The sequence below is a fragment of the Mycteria americana genome, chromosome Z (genome assembly GCF_035582795.1).
Source record: "Mycteria americana isolate JAX WOST 10 ecotype Jacksonville Zoo and Gardens chromosome Z, USCA_MyAme_1.0, whole genome shotgun sequence".
In the NCBI taxonomy this organism is placed as follows: domain Eukaryota; kingdom Metazoa; phylum Chordata; class Aves; order Ciconiiformes; family Ciconiidae; genus Mycteria; species Mycteria americana.
This window is the reverse complement of record NC_134396.1, coordinates 74,470,698-74,495,908: the sequence shown is the minus strand read 5'-3', so window position 1 is coordinate 74,495,908 and position 25,211 is coordinate 74,470,698.

The following is a 25,211-nucleotide window of genomic DNA, read 5'->3' as shown; positions in this document are numbered from 1 at the left end:
GTCTAGTGCAGCCTGGATACCAAGAAACCAGACTCTACATCAGCAACTTATACCATGCGGAATGAAGATTAAAACAAGCCATTGCTCTCCATCACAGCGTTTGATATGGTTTCCTGTGCAATGGCCCTGAGAAAGCTCAGCGTGCGTTGATGGTCTAAACAATCTCTGTCTAACGGCCTGATATGGTTCCTGTGAAAATATTCTTGAAGCATTTCCACAGAGACTCTGAGATAAAGTGACTCTGAAAATATAAGATTTCTAATGTACTACTCAGTGGGTTCAACTTTAATTTCCTAAATAGATATCTCTCATATGGAGATGTAAAGCTACAGTGAGCTGCTGTTGGATTTTTTTCTGATTGCTTTATGAATGATGCTTACCCCATCAAGAAGTCACACTGTTTAGATGACCAGCTGAGATACAAGGAAAGGAAGAAAAAAAGCACGTCTGGACCTTTCAGTGAGAGGCACCATGTATTTGCATGAACCCCTTTCCACTGCTATAATGATGTACTAAAATCCAACATGAAGAAAACTCACCATGAACCTCAACATGATACACCTCATGAACATAAAAGACAAAGTCTATCAAGCTAACTGCTTAATATAAATTATTGATGTGGCTGTATTTATTGCATACAATTAAACAGTTCTTACTTTATACTATAAAGGACCGTTACAGGTTTGCCATGATGGCTAGTTAATTTACAGCCCACTTTGCAGTTTTATGTTGTGTTTAAAAGAAACATTCGCCTAAGCAAACAGTGCACAGAGCAAACAAGAGTTTCAGAAGCAGACAAGCAGACACTGTTTCTGACACAACACATGTTTATTTTTCATTGCTCCAGGGTCTAAATTTTTTCTAGATATAAAGGCTCTTTAAAGGTGGCAAATATTATCAGGGGCACAGCCAAGGAGAGGGAAAAAAAAAAGAAAAAAAGAAGAAGTAAAGGGTGTTTGCCTCCAGTCCAGTTTGTCATTTCAAGATCTAGAAAATGTGAAATGTTTCTAGATTTTCAGAAGGACTGAAATATTGCCCGTATACTTTGCTTCTGCTTTGCAAATAGGCTGGGCACAATCTGACCTGTTAAATTCTGTGAAGTCAGGTAGTATCCCTCTGACTCCTTCCCAAAGTTATAGATTTGGGAAAATACAAGCTTTACATTTCTATGGTCTATAGTCTTTACATTTGCACACTTATTAGTGAGGATGAATCGTTTGCAAAGCTTTGACGGAAGATCGTAGAGTAGTTCAGTAAGTATTCATTGTCGAGATGAAAAAAACATATAAAAATCCAGGAAGAATTTTCCTGACCCTGAAGTGGTGAAATTGCAGGGTAAGAGGATTGCTTTTTAAGTTACATAAGTTGATGTATATAATTTTTCTATGTATTTACCACGTATCTGTCATACTGAAATCACTAAAAATATATTTTGGAAGTATAAATGAACACTTCTGCTGTGATCTGAATAGGCTGCCCCTCAGAACAGGAACATGTACATTTTTTTCAGGATACGTTCAGAGTTTACGAGGGATGAGAAAGTAGCCATTTGAAAAAATTATAGTTCTATGTCATTGCCTTAGTGCTTTTACACAGTAGACAAAGTAAATTGAACTTTCATTCAGCAGTCCTACCAGCAAAATGACTCCTCATATTTTACTATAGTTACCAGAGGAAGTATTGGCTAACCTATTCTTTATTAAAATGTTCATTTTCCTTGTACTGCAATGCCCCTGGCCTTGGCATATTTCTTGTGAGCTGCTGCTGGAAAATTCTCTGTTCTTGGCAGAAGTCAAGAATTTATGATGTGCCTGTGAGCAGCACTGAAGCAAACAGCAAAAGCTGTTATCCTTAGTGCACTTTTGCAAGGCTATCTGTTAAAATGTGCATCTGATTTGAAATTCCTGTTTGTGTTTCAATATTATTTTGATGCTGTCTCACCAAAAAAAAAGAAACAGCAGCAACAAAAGTCCTCTGCTCAGCATGGTATTCAGGAGCTGAATAATCCCATAAAGCACAGATCAAATGTTTCTTATCTGCAAGGCATTTTAAAATAAGTAGAAAAACAAGGATGAATTACCCTTGGCCTTGTTAAACCAGGCTGTGATGTGTAGCATAAACCTGGACTTCCATTATTATACTGGCTTTGGATAAGATCAGGACCTATGTCTCAGAAGCTATGACAACCTTGGTTGTGGGAAAAATGTCTACAACTAACGTCTCTGTCACAGGCACACAGTGGAGGTAAATTCCCACAGGATGTCTGCTAAATAATTCTGTGTATGAGTCCACAAGGGTGACTTCCTTGGGAACAGTATTTCTGCAAATGCATTTTTCAATGACACAAGGTTTGCATCTTGGAAATAATCCAATGTTTCTTGCTTATTCACTTTATCATGCTGGCTGTTCGTGTGGGGTGGTGTGAGGGGGGATTTTAAAGGTTAAGTTTCCTGTAACTTTATAAAAAATGAAGTGGTCTCTGGCACACACAGAAAAAGACTGGAGGATCCAACTCCATATCTTCATTTATTACAGCTAAAAAAGTTGTACTTTTTCTGTCCACAGGAAAATTCTCCACAACGCCATATGAAGTGGTTTTCTCCCAAAGAGTTTTGAGATGTTATCAAACTACCATGGCTTTAACAAATTCCTGCAAGGTAGATGAAACATGTTTACTGTTTCTGTGACTGATCCTTCTGGCACAGACAGCTGTAAATGAAGTTTAACCCACAAGTAGTCACTAGTCTCACATGACAAGATCAGCTGTGTCCCAGTCTTAGTATATTTTTAAGGCAGTCCAGGCTTTCCTGGTTAATGTAGAAAGCTTGTTCTTAAGAGGGATATTTTCAATTCTTGGGGTGGTGTGAAAAGAAAAAAAAAAAGATATCACCAAAGCAGGTGATTTCAAATCTGGACCTGAGTTCCCTGAAATGAGTTGAAAGCTTCCCATTTAATTTAGCAGGGTTTGGCTCAGACTATTAAATTTGGTTGTTTATTTTTTTCACTGAGAATCAAATCCAAAGTTTTTATGGAGGCTTGAAATGCTAAATAATTTGTTCCAGCACTTAATGCAGTTCACTGACTGCCTAAATTACTTTCTAATGCTTCAGTATATCTCTGAAAATAGGCTGGCTGATTTATCAGTAAATGCACCTTTGTTGACAGCTGTTGTCCAGTCCTTTATGCACTACTATTTTTTATAATGGTTTTCCTCCTTCTAGATGATTATGTGTCACAGTACCCTAGCTTTCGTAGTATATGTCCTGATATAGAGTCAGCTATGTTCTGCAGAAAATATATAATTTTCCAGTGACTAATCATGACCTGCAAAACTAGCTTCAGTGACCATACCTGTCTTGGTGACCAGGGCATGAAAATAACCTCAGTAAATATGAACAGTATATATTTTTTCCAGATAAATGGAAACTTAAACACACAGCAATGAGTTCTTAGGAGCATATACTAAGCAAAACACAAGCTGTCTTTCAAAATTCCTGCTAGATAAATTCTTAGAGGGATCTGCTATAAGAGCAGCATGCTGATTTGTGAGTCACCTGGTTTTGTTGACTTGTTTTTGAAAAATTCCTTTTCAGCATCTTTTATGATCCTCCCCCTTCCTTTTTTCTATCTCGCTTTTGTAATCATTCTGTTAGACAGCAGTTAGTTTGATTTCTAATGAGGTCATCTGCCATGATTTATAGTTTGTTTTCTTCTTAAGCCAGAAACTCTCACATTGACTCACACTGAGTATTATTTGATTGCTCAAATAGCTGTATTGAATTCAGCTGATCTACTGAAGGAGTATGTTTCTTCTCAAAGAAAATGTCAAGACTAGCAGAACCCATCCCTATAATAATTTTCATACCTTTTGTGAAACATTACAAAATCTAGATGCAAGAAAGGAAACCAGAACCCTATTTAGGCATTTTCTTTATAAATCCTTGATATCTGAGTTAATTAATTCCTACCTTTTCCAAGTATTAAATATTGTGTGAGCAGGTGCTTATATTAAAAAATTGGCTCACAGATTTTTCCTGCCTATGGTGCAGCTTATGTCTTCTTGTCTCATCTCAATCTATCAAGCATCTCCATCTCGTACATGGTTGTGTTTCTTCCCCTGCTTCACAGCAGGATCCTGGAAGTTAGAATTTCTTTTGTACCTGTACTTATCTGTTGTCACCAAAGAAAAAATGTCACACTTATCTGTGTTTTAACTGGAGCAGACATTAAGATGGATGTGTTTATTTTGGTTTACTGTTTTGCTTTTCTTTTTGAACCATTGCCATTTAATGTCGGCATAATATACGGAACGTACGGTTGTTTTTGTTTGTCCTCTCTGTTAAGATGTTGAATTTAAAATACTGTGTAACTGGCATAGGAGAAGGAACAAACAATAGGTATGAGTGGGAAGAGGGTCACTTTTATTATTCATTTTTAAGTTACTGTGAAAAGAATTTTTCAGTATTTCTTAAAAAACTAAGTGCCCCAATGTCCTAGTGTACCATAACTGTCAAAAAGCAGGTGGCTAAGGTTTTGAGGGTATTTTTGCAAATAAAATGCATTCTTTAATGTTTTTCCAGTTCAAACCTGAAAGACAAACCTGACATCTTGATCCAAAAGCCTCTTTCAAGGGAAATAAATGGAGAGCAAACATGTCATGCATAGCTGCTGCCAACAGCCTTAAACAAATAATAGATAATCAAAGCTGGTGCCAACTACAGAAAAGAAAAAATTAACCAGTATTTTTTAAAAACAACTCAGAGGGATTTAAAAGAATAAGTCATTGATGTTTTGGACTTCAAATCCTAAACTGCATGGAGGTGCTAGGTTCATTGTGCACTTTTGTGCACTGAAGACTGTATGAACAGCCCTATCAGGCCAGATCAAAGACCAATCTACTACAGCATCAATATTCTCTTTCCTCTCATGTTCTCTGTTGGATATTTGGAGAATGAATAAGTATAATTTTGCAGTTTATAACCAAATTCCATATGTAGGCTCTGATATTTGCAACATTTAGCCACCTGCAGTACCTGCAGAGATCATTTCAGAGGTGAATTGTTAATTAGATCCCAAAAGATTGTCAGTGGTTTTTCAAATCTTTCTTAAATTAGTACAGAAGCTGATTACTGCTGCTGCCTGCAGTGGGGACAGGATAGAGGAAGGTTAGGTTTACACTATAGAAATAAATGCTGTGGGATGCTGGCAGCAACTGAGGCGGGATGAGCAGTTGGGACTTACCGCGCTGCCTGCCAAGGGTGAACACCCATCCCTCTCCTGCACCCAAGGCAGAGGGACATCATTTCATCCCATCTCCCTTGCAGCTCACCCTCTGGAGTCCATTTACCTCTGACAAGCAGCGTGTCCGTCTTTTTTGCCAACAAAATCTTTCATACTTGGCATGGTAATCTCTTCAAACCATATTTGTCTATTTAGGAGTGCAACCACATGATCAAACTTAGCTTATCTTGTTTCTTTCTGTCAACATTATTTCTCATCACCTCACCTACAGTGCAGGATAGGATATAAAATACAATTTACATCCTGTACACTGTTTCAGTACATTAAATTTGAGTATCAAAACATACTTTGGTTTCCTATGTAAAAGTACAGGCTATGGAGTTTTAATATTTTATTTTTCTTTTTTTTCCCTTATTCTACAGCTTTCTAATGTAGAATACATTGGTAAAATTGCACCTCAAAGTATCCTTATTTTCCAATTCAATAGCTGTTCGAAAAAGATATAACTTGGAAGTCTGGGAAAAACCAAAAATATTTGGCAATATTTTAAAAAATGTTTAGGGCTCAATTTGTGATTCACCCTTTTATATTTACTCTTTCACTAATTTCCATTGACCTTTCTTTAGACTGAGAAGCCCTCCAATCTACGAGACAAAAATGGAATAGAAAGTAAGGTTTTAGCTTCACAATCTTTTAATATAGATGCATTGAATTATACTGAAGAAGTAATATTATGCATGAAACTCACATTTTCATAATGGAGAAGCTGGTGTTTACATTTAACCAGTATCCCCAAATGGTAGCTTTGACTATACATTACGTGAAATAGGATATGTTTATAAGATTCATAACCATGAACTGAAACTAATTTATGAGACCAGGTTTTCATGTTTGTGTCTTCAGAAAGCAACCATTCAACCATTCTTTTAAAATTGAGCAGCAGTATAATATTTATACCATTTTGATTTTAATTAAATTTTAACATGTATTGCTTTATTTCCTTGCATTTTTTGCCACAGGCTGATTTGAGGCAGTTCATGATCCCCCCTCCCCCCCCCCCCCCCCCCCAGTCTGATTTTTGTTATTAAAAAAGTATAATACTATGTATTGGAAAAAAATGTTTGTAAATGAAAAACTGGCTTTCCACATTTGGGCTCAGTAATGGCTTCCTCTAGTGAATATTGCAGTATCAAATACTGAAACAGATACTCACTTATATAATCAGAGTTTCATATGTGTTTTTGAGACAAGAGAATTTGTCACAGTAAGATCTTTGGTTGTCTAAACACATTATACACACAGTTTTTTGAATTTCTTCTAGAGGGGAAAACATTCTGCCACAGGGAGAAAAAGGAGGCTCAGTTATATATACGATAAAATGAATCTGTGTGTTTAATCCAGATAACTTTGAATATATGCAAGTTAAATATTGAATATTTAACACAGAAATACTCTAGTGGAAGGCTGAAGCTGCCACTTACCTCTATGTAAGACCAAAAAATCATTAGCATATAGTGCAATTCTTTCTCCAAAACCAGATTACGCAAATACCTTTCTCTGAGTACACAGCCTGCTGGGTAACAAAATATTGTTAGAATCAAAGCAGATTTCAGTCTGCAAAACAATTTGGGGTAGCACCAGCTGTTTTAATGGTCAGATCATTTTAACTCTTCAAATATAATGCAGCAATGTGTCTTTACAAAATCAATAGCTTCTCCAATTACAGCTAACATGGCTCTCAAGACAGGCTACAAATGCCATGCAATTACACTCCAAGGCACTATTTCTTTCTCTTGTGCCAGCTCTTCTTGAGGCTGAATAGCTGGAAGGAGCAATTAATTTCTTACTTTCTCAACAAATATTTATTTTTTCTAGCATACTAATTATTACCAGCAGAAAGTCAGTTTTGCTTGGAAATTTTGCCTTTGATGTGAATTGCTAGGGAAGAAGAGGCCCATGCTTTCCTGACACATTTATTTAATGGGAAAAAAATTGTCAGTTTAGTCTTCTTGATCTCCTTGAAAGAATATGCATAAAATCCATGTTGGGTTCTGTAGCCATGCTCAGTAGAGATGGGAGTGACAATCCTGTGTTGGTAAGTCCTATAGAGTCTCTGTCAAATGGATCTGCATTTTTGTCCCATCTGTAGTGATCATAGAATCATAGGATCATAGAATCATTAAGGTTGGAAAAGACCTCTAGGATCATCTAGCCCAACCATCAACCCAACACCTCCATGCCTACTAATAAATCTGTCATAAACCTCCCTTCCTGGTTCTCACTCATGTCACGAGAGAGTTCCTCCAGGACTTGTTCATGCTTGGGTCTAGCAGAAACACTTTGGTCTTACATCCCTGAGCTTTGAGCCGCTGAGTATTTTATCATGGAAATAGTTGGTCCGTGTGTGATATACAGTAAGAGAAAATGAAAAAGTTTCTTGGCAGAAATAATTCACCCATGTATCTCTTCCAAGCTCCGACAGAGCCAGGTAGCCCATCTCATCCATAGATTCTAAGAGTCACCAAGCCAGGGAAGATACAATACCATCTCCCTTTAGTGTACCTTCTAATTAAACCTCTGAGAAACATTTTAGCTTGAATGCCCCCCTGTCATCCAGTAACACTGGACAGAACAAATTCCATCACAACAATTTGAAAAACAAAAGAAGTGTCATTTTCCATTCATTTTGAGGGAAGTTCTATTTTCAGCAATGAATAACTGAGGGAAATGTGTGGCTGAAATCAATGGAGGTCACAAAAAAGTAATTAGCCATAAATGAAACTAGTTCATATGAAACTTATTGAAAATTCTGTGTTATTTAATCAAGTGAAGGGGTTTTGCTTGTTTTTCTTTTTCCTTTCCTTTCCTTTCCTTTCCTTTCCTTTCCTTTCCTTTCCTTTCCTTTCCTTTCCTTTCCTTTCCTTTCCTTTCCTTTCCTTTCCTTTCCTTTCCTTTCCTTTCCTTTCCTTTCCTTTCCTTTCCTTTCCTTTCCTTTCCTTTCCTTTCCTTTCCTTTCCTTTCCTTTCCTTTCCTTTCCTTTCCTTTCCCTTCCCTTCCCTTCCCTTCCCTTCCCTTCCCTTCCCTTCCCTTCCCTTCCCTTCCCTTCCCTTCCCTTGTTCTCTTCTCTTCTCTTCTCTTCTCTTCTCTTCTCTTCTCTTCTCTTCTCTTCTCTTCTCTTCTCTTCTCTTCTCTTCTCTTCTCTTCTCTTCTCTTCTCTTCTCTTCTCTTCTCTTCTCTTCTTTTTTTTCTTTTTATTAGTTTATTTCAAGCCATAACCTGATAGAGGTGGAATTCCTGCTGGGGTTGGTCAACCTCACAGCAATGAAAAGGTCAAGGAAGTCTTGCTCCTAGCATACCTTCCTTTTATATTTAAAGAAATCATAAACATAATCCCAGTGAAACATCATGCTCATCTGAAGCAAAAACACAACCTTTGAAATGATGTGATCTAGAATTTCTACTAAAACACAGTATGGCTTCAGGGAGACTAAAAATACAGAAAACATGAGGTCTAAGTTAGAAGAAAAGCATTCAGAAGAGAGCCTAGAAAGGAAAAAACCCTCACAATATTTTATCAAAAATTTCCATCTGATTCAGGAACACAACTTTTGACTTAAGTTGTTGGTTTCTTTTTTAATTGAAGTCCTTTTTAAATTGCTCAAGTTACCAAATGAAGCATATACATTCTGACTTTTAACTCTTGTATAGACTTTTCTTCTAGTTTTGAAAGGTGTGATAAACTGAGCAAGGCTACCATTCAGTCATCTACTGGTAGAGTTGCTTTTAACTGTAACTGTCTGGGGAATCTGCATGGAAAATTCACAGTCTCCACCCTACCTTTCAGAAACTTAAGAATTAATAACAGAGAGAAGGGTCCAGATGCCCAGTAAGCTAATCCTATGATTACTTACAGTGGCACGAGGTACACCAGTGCTATGGATGTGTGAAGGATGTGCCTTCTGGAAGACTATAATCAATTGCAGTGCATAGTCTAGTTGTGTGTCTTTAATATGTAGAATATAATACCCATTTCACTTCCTAGGAGAACATGCATCTCTGTAGGCATTAATTTATTTAAAACATTTTGCATTGTACGTCCATGAGTGTTAAGAGTGACCTAGTATTCCCCACAGACAAAACATTTTGTAAGATTAACTTTCACTTCATCTTCTTTCTCCTGAACATATACCATGATTTTGCTGTGATTTATTTCTTCTCAGACCCAGCAATACCTTACTACAACAAAAAAGCCATGGTTAGCCTATTTTAATCATGTCATAAAGTAATGATAACAAGCAATTTAATTTCAAACATAATTTTAATTATTATTTATTTTCTTTTATTTGGCAACATGACTATTGTTTGCATTATTGGTGTATACAAAGTAAAACCACAAAAAAAATTCCTTTACAAATAGCTACTTGATTCAGTAGAAAATGACTGCATCATTCATTCACTATGAGCGTATAAAAATTGCTGCCTGTTAGCTATTTAGTTTTTAGAATTTTTAGAAAGTTTTGAGCCATTTCTTTAATATGAAACTCCCTTCCATGATTAATTATTTCCAGTCAGATAGTCTAGAGATTCACATTTAAACTGATCAGTGTGATTACTGCTTGACTCCAAAGACTAAATGAAAATTTAGCTGAGATTAAGTTCACCTATCTGTATTTGAACCTAGTTTCCAATGAAGTGCTGAAAATAGCTATTGTTGTTCCACTAGTCTGAAATGCTGGATGGCTGCTTAGCAAGTTCTGTTTAGAAAGTTCGCAATTCTCTTTTTCCTTATCTCTCTCCATAATGCTATACAGTTCATTCTGTTGCAGTTTATTGGCAGGCATGGTAGATTTGACCGACAAAATCAATACCTAGTGCTGGATCCAGGTATATTCACTGGGCAATATGGAGACTTACAGGAGTTTTATGTTAAGAATTTGCAGAAGACATGCAGCACCTTGATTACTAGAAACAAATCCTATACCTAGACTTATACCGACTCTAGACAGGAGGAACTGGACATACATACTAACAATGTCTACTAAACCATATTGGATCAGAGAAGTGTACATATATTGTTACCCTACCTCTAAATCTTCTTCCTCTGTCTGTCTCTAGGCTTGCCATGACAATTTTTATTTCTTCTTCAGGGGAAAATGCAACTTAAATTGCTGTTTCCTCTGTATTCCAGAGTCCTTAGGTCAATGCCGATGGCTTATTCAAAAGAGTGCTTTACTCTTAGAACTTATGAACTGCCACAATGATTTTTTTAATCTTTTGCAGAAAAGGAAGCAAAGGGTCAAAACACAAAATATTTTAATACTATTTTTTGTAGATGGAAATAATTCTTTTTTTTTTCTCTCTAGGATAAAAACAATTTAAAGGATTCAATTATCATTGAAATTCCTATTTCATTCCCATAATTATTATAAAATATGCACAGGCATGTAAGGAATTAACCTTGAGATTGCTATGATTTGCTAAAAATCCTTAAAACTTTTCAAACAGAAAACCTCTGTGTGTGAGAAGATATTTTTGAAGAAAATAACAATGCAGAGCAAAAAGTGGGATAAGCACAGTGAACGCAGCTCATCCAGCCATAGCAGCTAACCATAAACCAAAGGTAACGACCCCTCTGCTAGGAGAATCCCACAGAGCACCAGAGCATGAATATGCAGGTGACCTCTGATCACAGACAGGTTATCCTATAGCTGGTTCCCAGATGCCCTGGGTCCCGCCAGAAAGTCCTGATTATTTGGTCATTTCAGCTGCCCACACCTCCAAGGGTGAGATGAGAGTATGTGATGCTGGAGGGGATGGATGGGCTTTCCCATATGATGTTCAGGTAAGGCCAGGGTCACCAGGGGAAATTGGTTGAGATTCTGGTTTAGGGTCCAACCTTAGTGAAAAATGGATGGAGGAGGGGAAAGTCACAATTCCCTGATTTCAGTAAGGAATATGCAATTAATCTAAACTGTATTATGCAGCAGATTTATTTTTTTCCATGTTTTTCTTCATCACACAATTAGCAAAATTACGGTCATCTTCATCCCACCCCACAGAATTTTTTTTCGCATTGGGGATGACTGAATAGAAGGCAATTTCAGTGAAGATACCCTCAACATCTCTGGATTTTGAATTGTCCCTCTGTTTCTTTGTTTCATCATGAAGAAAAGCCGGTACTCAGCCTGTATATCAATATTTTTAGTTTCCCTGGTAAATGGTACTTTCTGCCCACACACATGGCTTTATCACACTGTTTTTCTCTGGTCTAGGAATACAAGTTCATATTCATATTACAAGTTATTTTTTTAAGTGGCCGCAAAAGACAGTAGGCTACTCAGTGCTATTTGAATGCATCTCCAAACTTTTCAGCAAGGCTGCAGACTCGTGCTCTGCTATGGTGGTGGCTGCTCCTCACTGCTCATCTGCACCCTCAGATTTTCTTTTGAGTTTTTTGTCTGTTTGGGTTCCTTAGTAACAATTCAACTAAAATTAGCTGTGTCAATTTTTAAGTTTTTTGCACTAAACAGATGCACTCAGGGCAGAAAGTCCTCACAGAATTACTGCAGTGGGCAGCCTGGGTGTGTTAACTTCCTCCAGCAGTCAGTGAAAAGCACTTGGGTTAGCAATTTCAAAATTTGAGTGATATTACTGATCACGTCAAATGCAGTTGGCATGTAAAAAAATCTGTAAAACTGATTTTAAACACAGGCAATGCACAAAGATTTTATGAGCAACCTTCATGAAAATGAGTTTCTGAAACCTCTTAAGAATAACTTCTAGAGGTTAAGCAACGTCTCATTTTGTAGCATTTATATAGCAAAAGAAGCCTATCTTTCCTTAAACGTGGCTTCTGTCAAATGTCAAGTTCCTAATTCAGTATTTGGGAATGCAAGGAAAATTAAAACTGACAAAACTACTCAGCTTATGATAACCTTTTTTCCAGTAAGATCTGAACCTTCATTGAATCAGACTTTGCAAATATTTGTAAATATTATGTTTGAGACAAAAAAAAAAGAGCTCCATGAAATATTTTAAAGCAGTTGAAAACAAAACTTTGTAATGAAAAATGGCAACCATCCTTAACTATGTCATATTAAGGTATTTTGCTTTTACATTGTCTTTTCTACAAAATGTGTAACAGAAGCACATTCATCTATACTGGTTTCAGGTTTATAGCCACAGTTTATTGCTGTAATTTTACAATGCATTTTTAACATTTATAGTTAAAACATAGAACCCTTTATTTTCCAGACACTGCAGCTTTTTTTAATAAGTGGTTGATTTTTGGTTCTGAGCCGAGTTAAGGGGAGAAGGCAAAGTTTCCCACTATTTTTACTGTAAATCTAATCAGACATTCTGATAGCATATATTATATGTACTGCAGCTTTTCTAGAGAAGAGATAAAATATTTCCAAAATAATAAACTGCTGCATTGCAAAACAAAGACACATTAGAAAACAAAGATTCTGACCAGCTGAAATGTGATGGCTTCGAGAGAGCTGGAATAAGCAATGGAATTTTCTGTGTTTGCCTGGGACAACAGGGGCCATATATGACAATACAAATAATCATCAAAAGATTGCTTTACAGTCCTACGGTGTTGATTTAAAACTAGAGGCTTGCAGACAGAGTGTTAACAGGAAGGGCCTCTGATTTGGAAAATCTTGTTTTCATTTCAGCGTGATTGCTTGGCTTTAATGATTGCTAAAACTGTCTTCTATACTTTTGAGTGCAAGTTTTCAAAATTATGAAGAGACAGCAGGCCTTGAAGCTTTTCTCATTTCTTCTGATGTGTTCATAATTTTACAGTTTCGTACGTGGAAGTAAAATTTGACTACAGATTTATATGTCTGTTGACCTCTGGTTTTAAAATATCTACTTTTCACACAGATAAATGGAAAAATAAATTAATTTTTGAGACAAAGTTGTATCACTTATCAGATCCCTTAAGTTCCAAACTTTGATTTTTCCCTGGGTTAGAGAGGACAAAGTGCTGAGCTCTGTATAGGAGTTATAAGTTTTATTCTGTGGGCAAATAATTCTAAAATTGTATGTAAAGCAGCCAGACAGATGTAAGTTAATGTTGCTGTTCAATGGGAAGTGACTCGCTTCTGAAAACCATATATATTCCTTTTTCATGGGATTTTACTGGCAAAATACAGTGGAAAAAAGAACACTTAGCATAAATCAATTTCCTTAAAAGGATGAACTAAGTAATGTCATTTTTGGCACCTGTCTATTGGCCAGAGATTGATTTTTTTTCTCCTCCAAGGAAAACTTTTTTCATAATGTTAAGCAACTGAACTAAATCTATGATGTATTTCTGTTGTGTCCAGATGGCCTTGATACAGGAATCTTCACTGTCTAGGGATATCAAGATGCCAGGGTGATATGCAGAAGATGCAAAACCAAGCAAATAAAAAAATTCAACCCTCTGTTCTCCCTAGACTCAAACTGAATGGGGCTTCTTCTACAATTAAATAGAATTTTTCATTATTCTCCAACACAGAATTTTCAGAGATTGTGAAGCTATGCCAATAAGCTGCCCTCTGAATCTTAACCTGCTCCCTCATGGCAACCTTATTTAAACTTGTCATAGTGTCCAGAATTTATCCTTCTGTAAATCATTTAACTACTGCTGGCCACATGTCATAATACTATTTTCCATTCTGAAGAGGACAGTATAGTAATGTGAAAAATAATAAATGCCTGAGAAAATACAGACTTTATTTTTAAAAGAATTATTGAAAAAGCTCTGGGTTTGTCACAACTTATTTTCTTCTGCTATCTTCTACCTACCGATCTGAAATAAAAAGAAAAAATAATGAAAGTCATTTTGAAGTGAAAAAGAGGCACTCAGTCCATCAGAAGCCGAAAGTGAAAGTTTAATTGTAAAAGATAATGTGGAAAAAAAATGCTTTAAGCAAATTCCATTTTTACATGGATGAAACTGCCCTCAAAAAACTTAGCCAGCTTTAATCTCAGTATGTGTGCTGCTTTCCTCTCCAAACTTGAAAAACCACTTTGCAGAAGGATTCAAATAGTGTGAAGGCTCTTCCTGATGGCCAAGTTATACGCGTTCTTTCTATGGCTAGAGAAATTTGTATGGCAACATATCCCACTTACAGCTTGTGCGAGAGAAGGAAAGGGTGGCGGCATCTGGGTAAGGAGTTCAAAGCTGTAAAGAGATGAGCTTAGTTTTGCTACAGAAAAAAGGCACAAGGTATGGGCCAAACGTCCATTAGATGATGGGTGCTGTTTGTGTATATAATTATTTGCAAAATTTGCCATCCTTTTTTGGTTCTTTGGGAGGTGGTTTTATAATTACTGAATGTTCATGAATGAAAATTATTTTTTCACCTCCTTCTTAAACTCCTAATAAGCGGTTGCTTCATCTGCCCTGTGTTATATGAACATCTAAGAGATTTCCTCCCAAATGTTGCACTTCATTGAAGTAAGGAACATATACAGGTCCTTTACAATGGGTTCATGTACTTTTATTTTTTTTTCTTTAATTACTTTGGAAACTCAACAATTCTGTATGAATACTTCAAAATGAAAAAATGCTTTTATGTTTTTTGTCTCTAAGGCTCAGCCAACTTGAAAGATCAAATGAGTCATAATCCGGAATTCAGTAAAGGTTTTTCTTTTCTTTCTTCTTTTACCATAACAAGTAATGGAAATTTGTGTCTGTTTAGCTAATGAAAAATATATTTGACAAGATTAAATATTCATTGAAGTAATATGATTAAATGCATATAATAATTTAAAACAAGTCATGCTGATTGAGGTCTAACATTACAAAGCACTGCTACCCAGCTTACTAAACATCTTTCTTTAAAGTTAACTCTTGTCTATGGTTTCAGCATGAACCTCAATTATTTTTGATCAATGTAACTTTTGTAGCCATGCAGACAATGATTCTTATGCTTCTTAGTCACAAAAGTCATCAAATTAATTTTCCTGATCTATCTGTTTATCCAACATTGTATGTTCTGTGCTAGAGGTTACCCACAGAAATCTGATCAGTATCTCATATTCTTCAAAGAAATGATTCAAAACCTGCTACAATCAAAAAGAGCACATAGCACTCTCTACTTGAATGCACGCTCTCAGTACGCTGCATGATTTGAGCATGCTATCAAATCTTTTGGAAAAACGAAAGTATATTTTAATATATACTGCATGTTGGTCACCTCTGAGCACAATAATTATTTGTGATTATGTACAGAAACACAGCTGAGTTATTCCTCTGATAAACCAGCGGATTGACAAGGTACTGAAATAAGTTAATTTTAATATATACTAAATAATGTATATAATGTATAATTTTAATAAATATCATTACTCAAGTCTTAAAAAAGTGTAAAAGCCACAGGGGACAAAACAGGAATAAATAATTACAGATGAAAATTGGTGTGAAACTCCTCCAGAATAACAGTTTAATCATATAATCATAAAAAAATATGTTGAAACAATCAACAAACAATGTTGAGACGATCTTTTGAAGTGGATAAAGCATTCTTCATATCTTGCTATCTTATAATCTGCCCAATCTTAGGGCCATCAAACATACCATAAAACAAGATATGAGATGTGACCAATGTTAACTAACAGATTGCTATTGAATTATGGAAGGTCTCTCTTTAGGCTGACAACAGACTACACAAAAATGACTTAATTTTTTCTTTACACTTCATATACTAAGAAAATGAAAAGCAAGGATATGCCATAGCAGCTGTCCAGTCACTTGAAAACTCCCTTTAGGTATGACAGTATCCCACGCCAGCCATTTAAACCAAGTTTAAAGCTAAGTTTTAGTGCTATAAGCAAGGACATTCAACCTTGAAGGTTGGATGCACTGACTATAGACAGCAGAAAATTCTCCCTGCTTACTGAAAAAATAAGACTTTTTTTTTGCTTATTTCTTTTGAAACAAATTTTAAAACAACAACACAACTCTTCTATTGGCACATACATAAGCTTTAATTTTCAAGCAAATTTTCACTCGAAAGTTTACTTTGGTCCTGATATTTTAGTTTCCTAGACACAGTAAGACTGATTCAAAGTTCCTCAGGCTGACAAGAGTCTCTGTTGATTTTATGCCCATACCTTACTAACCATTAGTCATGAAACACAACTAATTATGACAAAAATATTTGGATAAAGGTTTCAAAAATGATAATAATCACTGATGAGTTTTTACTTATTAGTAATACTACACTATGCTTTTGTCATTTGTAAGCTGACTAGTTCATTCATAGAATCAGAATCAGCATTACCTTTGGAAAGTACATAATTTTAAATGCAAATCTCACCTTCCTTACTAGTTAGAGATACTTATTCAGAAACAAATTTCACACAGGTATTTAAGAAATCAGAATGATAATCCTTTGTAAATTCATCAATTTCATAGTAGTTCCCTTTTTATTAATTTTATTGATGCACTCTCAGAGTACAATAACACTAAGCTTTTTAAGTGAAGGTCTTACAAGCAGAACAAAAGTTAAATTTCTACCTATTAAATAAATGTATTAATGATACTTACCTTCTGTTATATTTGCTGAACATTTTGAACTTCTCAGTTTTCTACACAGGAGGAAAAAAGAAGGGTCCTGGTAGTATTCACGAGTCACTCATGATATTTCTTCTCTCAAATTTGGGAAAATATTGTCTGAAAACTGTGTTTTATTTTGTACAGAGATCTCAGAATGGTTCTATCACATTCAGATGTCATTTAACAAGACAAGACTTGTATCAGGAAGAAATATCCCCTGTTACACCAGCTGACAGTTTTGAGGAGGGGGCACAAAGACATGACTTCAATTACCCAAACCCTTCTTCAGATTTGAATCGTAAACATCAAAGTTCAAGCAAGTATATGCTGAGAACAGTCTGCCTCTAGTGTTTCAGACCTAAGAAAGAGCTTATATTCCTGAAAAATGTCTCTGCCTCTTTCCAGCTTTATCAGTTGATCTAAAACAAGATATTACTTTGTCCTGTTCTATTATTTTAGACCCTTGTGGCTACACTGATGCAGCTGGTTATACACAGTACTCTCAAGTGGGAAACACAAACAACATTTCAAGACCTTTTTCAGTTTCCCACTACTTGATGAAATAATCAACTGCAGTTACCTCTACTACAAACAATGTTCTTAATGAACTAGGGACTCTAAACCACCATGTAAAATATAGCTTCCAGCGAAGACAAAATACTTAAAAAATAGCTATTTATTACCTGAAGGTGTAGAGTATTTCAAACAGCTTTTCTGCAGTCATATGCGTACAAGAGCCTGCTGGAGATAAAGCAGTAAAGTATCTACAGCCGAGTCAGACAAAGGAAGGGCAAAATAAGCTTGTTCTTACCCTTCTGGCTTGTGCCTAGCGTGTAGTCGCACAGCACAGTAACATAATGACAATAACTTCCAAGTGAAAACAGAGCCCTGTTAAGACTTCGTAACAGCCTGTAACTTGAATTAGCTCTGAAACAGTACGGATATTGAAGGCTATCATGTGAAACTTATGATGCCCAGGTATTTTTCATTGCTCATTAATTTCCTTTCAGTGTCCACTAAATATGCTGCAAATTTTGTATGGTCACTACAGTTGTTGGTATGGTAGTAGCAACAATTGGTGTTTAAGCAAAATATTCAAACTCCTGAGAAACCTTAATGTTTTTTTGACATTTTTAACATTAACATCTATGAATCCTCATGTGTTTGCTTATGCCATATTTACCTATTTATTAAAAAAAATTACTAGAATAAGTAGATTATCAGAAATAAGGTTTCCTGGAGATAATAACACTGTGCATCACCATCCGTTTGGAATACATTTCTAAGCTTTGCAGCTGATTGTATTTGTACTTATAATTATGATCCCAGCACAAAGAAGCTCTTAAGCACAGGTATACAGCTGTGTTACTGGTTTATTTATCGAATAAAGAGCTTACAGCTGAGGCGGGTACTTTGATGTGTTATTTGAATGGAGTATTTTGCACAAACTGTTGTATCAGTGGGGCTATAACAGACTGGAAGACTTTTGGACCCATTCATTAATGATTCGCTAATAGAAAAATAAAATCTGAATACATTCTGCACAACTAGTTATTAGGTGATAACTGGTAAAAGATGTAATCTTCTACCTTCAACATACATTCTTTAGTAGGTATTAGAAATATCTATATATATAGGTCATACTATTAAGAAATTGGCTGTTCCTTCAGATTCAATTTTAAAAAAATGTCGATATTTGAAAAATATGGTGAGATTACAATTAACTTACCTGCTACCACTAAGCAACAAGTAATCAGTTCACTTATGCATATCTTCTTATATTACTAATGACATCCTACTTTTTTCCAGTTGCTGCTTATTAAGAAAGATTTGTCTGAATGACAACTATCCTGACCACAAGCTTTCCTTAAGCCCTTGGAATAACAAGTGTCACTCATTTTTTTCCATTTGCAGAGGATAGGCTAGTACGAGCATGACCTTGAGCCACAAAAAAGTACACAACAGGTACACAAGCAGCAAAAAAAGTATCATAGATAACTTCATATGTATAGACATTGATGCATGTGTTACTTGGCACTAGGGAATTTAAGAGAATAATAAGGTGCCTGCTTTTACTTTTTAAAGACAGTGACATACAGAAAATGATTGATCACAATGGAGAGAATTGCATAACACAATGTCCTCCTGACTAGATAAATGTATTAAAAATGTGAGAAAGACCAATGGGTGATATATAGCAAAATAAATATGAGTTCACAGTGCAGAAACACTGAAAAGAAAGCAAAAGCCTCTGCTATTTTCAGACATGCATACATAAAGAGTTTCAGGTAAGAAATGGGGGAGAATAGAGTTGTTTTGCATAGGACTGGTTATAAATTCACCTAAATATCATCATAATCATAATTTGCATTGTAGTGCAAATCCTTAGTCCCAAAATAGAAGTCTAGATCCTTAGTCCCAAAATAAGAGATAATATAAGGCACTGTAGAAAACACTGTATGAATAATAACAAAAGAGGAGCTTAGAAGCAACTAGACAACACTGGCTGCTTCGATGATAGGTAGTAATTGCAATAGCAGGATTTCACAACATTTCAGTGGGAATATGGCAAAGACCATTTTTCTTTCCCCACTCCAGTGTTTCTTGAGAGCCATTCCAAGTGCCATGCAGGAAAAATTGTAAGGATATTTGACTGGCATTAGCTATTTGGAGGAACTTCTCAGTGTACTTGTAGTGACTCAGATCTGATAGTTTATGAGATGGGCTGTTAGAAAATAGGAAAAAGTAGCCAGTGTAAATAGAATATTGCTGTAGAATTCATCCCTTTATCCTGTTCTTTGTAACAAACAATGAATTCTACAGCAATATTTGGAGCTGGCATGCACTGGTCAACTTTGATACATACTCCCCAGTGAATACTAAAAAAGGACAAGGGTAAGGGAAAATATGGGAATTCTGCAGGAAGAGGTAGTTGTTCATTCAAACAAAGAGAATTGACAAACAGAGGATCACCACTTTGTTTTGGCCAGAAGGAAACAGGTCTGCATCAAGCAGAGAGATATTTTTTAATCAGCATGAAAAAGATAGCTGAACTTGGTGGTAAATTAGGTTACCTAGTGATAATGAGCAGAAGTGAAAGGGATAATAAATCAAGCAGAGTGCAAGCAACACTCTCTAGATCAGATCACAGCTTGGGAAGGATAACAACAAACTGAATTTTGATGAGGGACATTTTGGTAGAGTGCAAGAAGCCATACTGGAAAGCTTCAAAGGTGCCACTGAATTCTAACTTCATTAATAACTGAGAGATAGAAATCCACACAGCCATTTGTAGGTAACATCTTTAATAAGACATGAAAAGGAGATAAGACAGTGGTATATATTGGGAGATTTATATTGTCTGTCTATCCTTTTTGATTACTCATGCACATTCTCAGTATGAAGGAGAAACTTTCATTGCCTCCATAAATTATCGCCTCTTGCAGGTATATGTCCTGCCATTTATACACAGTGAGCAACCCTGCACCCTTGGAGCAATTCCTTTCATCTACTTGAAACTTTTCGTGGAGTTGAGTTTGACTTGGTGTCACCGACAGACTCAAGGTGGGGAGCGTAATCCTGAGTGAACTTCAGTATTGCTCACCTCTCAGTCTGCAGCCTCAAATCTTCCACGTCAGTAAGGATACAAGTATCTGGGAATCCAGGTTTCAAAGCCTTGCAGAGAATTGTTAATCAACCTTCTGTACAGTTTATAATGAAGGTTCATTACCTCCCGAGACAGAATAGCCCCAGATTTTCTCTCCTCACCCATAAAAAGCACTGGGATTTAAATGCTATTACTGATTTGTGTCAGAGATCTGACTGTTTTCTGTCTCCATTGTTATGAACATTAATTTAAGACCATTATTTTCCATCAGCTTTCCCAGCAGTCCTCTAATATCTACTCCTCAGCTGAGAAACAGAATGTGAGATACAGAGCAGAAAGATTTATGTATGTATGTATGTACGTATGTATGTATTCATTTATTTAGAAAGGTTTTTAAGTATTTAATTATTTTAGAACAAATTTGGCTCAGGAAAAAAATTGTTTGTTGCCTCCAAGTAAATCAAATATTGGACAACTAGGAAGATCAGTTAAAGGTTCTTTCTGAAGATGTGATCTCAGTTTAAATAGTTTACCCTTTTGCAGAATTATTTCTAAAAATTTGTTATAGTTTGGAACACATATAGTTTAGAAGCAATTCTGTATGAATAAGCAAGTGAATGCTTGCTAGAGCTTTCATTGTATTTTCAGCAGGTTGCCTGCTCTTCCATCTTTGAGCAGAATTTAACTAAATCAATATGGTTTTATATTACTTTTTATGATTACACAAGTGAAGCAAATTGAGAGGAATGGTTTATGATGTGACAGAAAATCAAGATGTAAAAAGGTCCTTGCATGAAGATGTTCATCAGCTGCTCTGCAGAAACAGACTTAATTTCATATTTACAAGTGGTAACTCATCTTAGTTGTTTGTCACTTCTCCTGAAACCTCAGAGCCATACCTGCTGTGGCCACCCGGCGCTTTGGGTGTCTGACCTTACCAAAAAATAATGAACTACTATTATCCTTAACTGCTGCAGAGAAGAAAAACTGCACATCTAGCTATTATTTAATTTCCTCAGACAAACTCACCAAGGAGTTTTGGGGCTTCAGGAAACAGTCCAGCAGCAGACTTCAAGAAAAAGAAACTCCCACTTTCAATGTATAACTTTTCTCCAACAGCACTCTGAAATCTTACTCCTTATTTTTCTGACATTGTATTGAGGTTGGAAAAAGAAGGAGAATAGAAAGGAACTAAAAGTTCATTTTGAGTTTCCTATGTGAGTACTGTACACTGGAAACACTAAATGCTCTCTTTGCTGGTCAAGAAGTGACTGAGCCTTTAGAAGTACCTGTGCACATTAGGTTTGTGATACCAGTTGTGACAGAGGAAAAGACGTTGGAATATATGAGATCCTCATAGGCAATGGCACCAAGCCATGAAATGGGAAAAAAAGATTAATTTTTTTCTCTCTCTGTTGGACATCTCTTGAGAACAATGTTCATACAGAATTTTAAGAAATGGAGGGAAAGATTAGCAATTAGGAGCTGGTAAAGACTGCGGACTCTCTTCTAAGGCTTATAAATTTGACAACACGTTTCTTGGGAGGAGAAAGCACAAGAACGGTGTATAATGTTTATCTAGCTATTACAGACAAAGTGAATCAGAAATCCTTTTTTTTCTTCCTTCCCTCTCTACTTCTTTCTGCCTGATTTAAGCTCCTGACCCCTTTTTCTCTGGTTCGGGAAGGAAAGATAACCATCAAGCCAGATCTAACAATTCAAAACATGTACTCTTGACAAAAATTAACTAAAAATATAAGGAAAGAATATGTGGGTTTGTGGTAAGTAATTCATTAAGGGAGGGGAACCAATTGCTTATATGAAAGAATATGATTATTTAAACCAGGGTAAAATTAGGGAGAAAACAGACTGTATATTAGGGGAAAACAGCAGAATTTAAATGGAATTATTTTGATTCTACCCCCAGGTTTTAGTGCTTTAGGTCAAGTTATTATAGTTTATTGTTACAATATCAGCAGATAAATTATATTTAGTAAAGTAGTGGTAGCTAATCTTCTAAATATCCGGGCTCTTTATGCTGTCATTCTTTCTTCAAGTTTTATGGAGGCTGTCCACTAATCTCCATAAAAGCATGACAAAGAAACTCAAATCATATACGAGAAAAGCAAATTCTGCTTTTCCAGAGTTGTAACATTTTTACTCCATCTAATGTATGTGCTTCCTATCTGTCTCCCCTTCTAAATAGTATTGACCCACAGACCTGTGTTATTGAAGTCTCCACTTTTTCAAGAATCTCTGAACTCTGAGCTATTCTTTTCTTATGTCTCTGCTGGTTCTTCATTCCTTCAGAAAGATTTCTCCTGAATTTTCCATATTGAAATACTTCTTTTAGGTTTTTCCTCAACCTGACATGTGTTAAAGAAGGAAAATTGGAGCTCACAGAGCCTGGTTTAACTTATTTACAGAGGATGGATTCAAGGACAGAATCACCCTAGGATGTCATTAAAGTTTTTCTAGGTATTTGTTCTTGGGCTGATTGTCAATAAGCAAAATATCTGTAGCCTTGCAGAGTTTTTATATTGACAGGTTTAGTGGCCCTATTAATGCTTTACAAGTAATGTCAGAAAAACAAGAGAATGAAACTGGTAAAAATCAAGTTAGTAATGAAGACCTAATACCATTTACATGTTGTCAAATGCCTTTGCCATACTTTTAACTCTGGAGACTTCAGATTTTCTGATTTGAAGCCTTTGGAACAGCTCAGAAGGAACTAGGTTATCTCTTATAGTTGTTAATCTACAGCTCTGAAAAATGGGTATTGCCACTTAGATTTCCAGAATGCTTTTATTATGTTCTTCACTTCACCTCTTTAAAAACTTCTCTAGAAATTAATGCGAGTTTAATATAGTGTGTTACATCACAATTTACATGCCCACTGTCCCACTAAATGATATTTACCTTGCCAAACCTGTGAAAAACATGCATTTCAACTGACTATACAAGCATATATTGACAGCTGTTTAAGTTCATTAGGCAGTGCTGTCCACCAGAAGAGTCATGAGTTGAAAACAAGCAGAAGCACAGATAACAAACACCAACCATAAATAAGACTATTTTTGCAAAATAGTATGCTATTTAGTTCATGGTATTACAGACATATTCTCTGAGGAGTTTCTGCATTTTTACTACTCCTATAATGAATTGTAAAAAAACCCAAGATTTTATTTTTAAAGAATATATTTTTTAGGAAGAAAGCTGAAAATAAGAACATGAGTTTATAGTAATGTAACAGTTTGATAATGAGATTAGGTTCTTAGTTCACTGTTCTTCTGACTAATCAGTAGGTTAAATTCAAACTTTTTAAAGGAGATAGTTATTAACATCAAAATAATGATGAAAATGACACTGAACAGACATGAGATAATTTTGTTACCCAAAATATTCAAAAAGTAGGCCAAAAAAAGGCCCATTTCCTAGAGGCTGACAGTTGTTTTTCAGGGAGTTCCAGGTGACAGCTTCAGACAAACCTGTGAACAAGTTTCCCAGCCCTTCACCTGCAGGTTAGGAATTTGCAAGGTGCACTGTGTGCCTCCACCAGGCCTGCAGATGACTTCTCTGGGCATTGATTCTTTTTCTCCTGCCCATGGCTCAGAACCTCACAGGCTCTCTGAAGTGCTTGGAGGGCTCTGCAGCCAACACCACAAGGTGTTCCATTAACATCTTTTTAATTGGGATATTTAATTATGCAGAATGATTTTCACATTCTGGAATCACAATTAAATGGCTGTGCAGAAGGTTTTCTTCAAAGCAAGTATGAAATGGGTAGAGCTAGATCCCAGCTGAGTCAACTTGGTAGGTGTTTATTTGACAACCACCTGGCAAGTGCCTTTCTTTCACCCTGGGGAAGAGAAGAAAGCAAGTGAAAGAAGAAAAAGGAATCTGGGAAAAAAGTCAATGACCGATTTACAAGGGTTGGTGCATATTTTATTTATCTGATTTTTCCTTTCACCCCCCTGATCCCTTCTTTTTGCCCCTTGATCCATCCACAACCCCAGTTTTATTCCATTATAGACCTCAGTCTCTTCCCTGACTGTGGTTAAACTCTTCTAAGTTTCTTGGAATATGTCCTGTGACTCTCTTATATGATCTGTTTTGCCACATCTACTTTCATTGCAGGAAGGCATTTTCAGAAGATTCAGTATATTAAGTCTTTCAATGGTAATAACAGATATATAGTAATAGTAATTGTGATGGATTAAGCATGCTCAGTTAAGAAAGACTTCAAAAAAATTCAGCTGCTAAACACTATTAAGTCCGTGTTGAGCTTGTACGAGATATTTTTTTATTTATTTTCTTTTCCCAAGGTGTTACTGAACTGACAAAATACATTTGAATAGTGAGAGACTCAGAAAAAGACAAATCTTTGAAACACAGGATTCTTTGTAATCAGGCCTAACACTCTGAATCCAAGGGATTTAAACTGTGGCACAAAGCAAGTGTGAGTCCCCCAGATCTTCTGTAGCTGAAGAAACAGTGCATATGACATTCCCATGACAGATATAAAGCTAGGTAAATTTCCAGCTCAAATAGTTAAAATGCAAAAGCTTATAAACCACTGGAAAAAAGGTCTAAAAGAGAGCTATTGAATTATCTAAAAAATAAGCTTTGTACCTAGTAACACAACAAAATCTAATTATCTTATTTTAAAAAAACTCCAATATTCTGAAGTTTGGAAAATAAGCTACTTTCAAATCTTGGATCCTGGAACAATCCTATGTATTGTATAAACTTTTTTTTGGAGATGCAGTCAAGCTAAAGACCACTATTGCCATCTTAGTTATT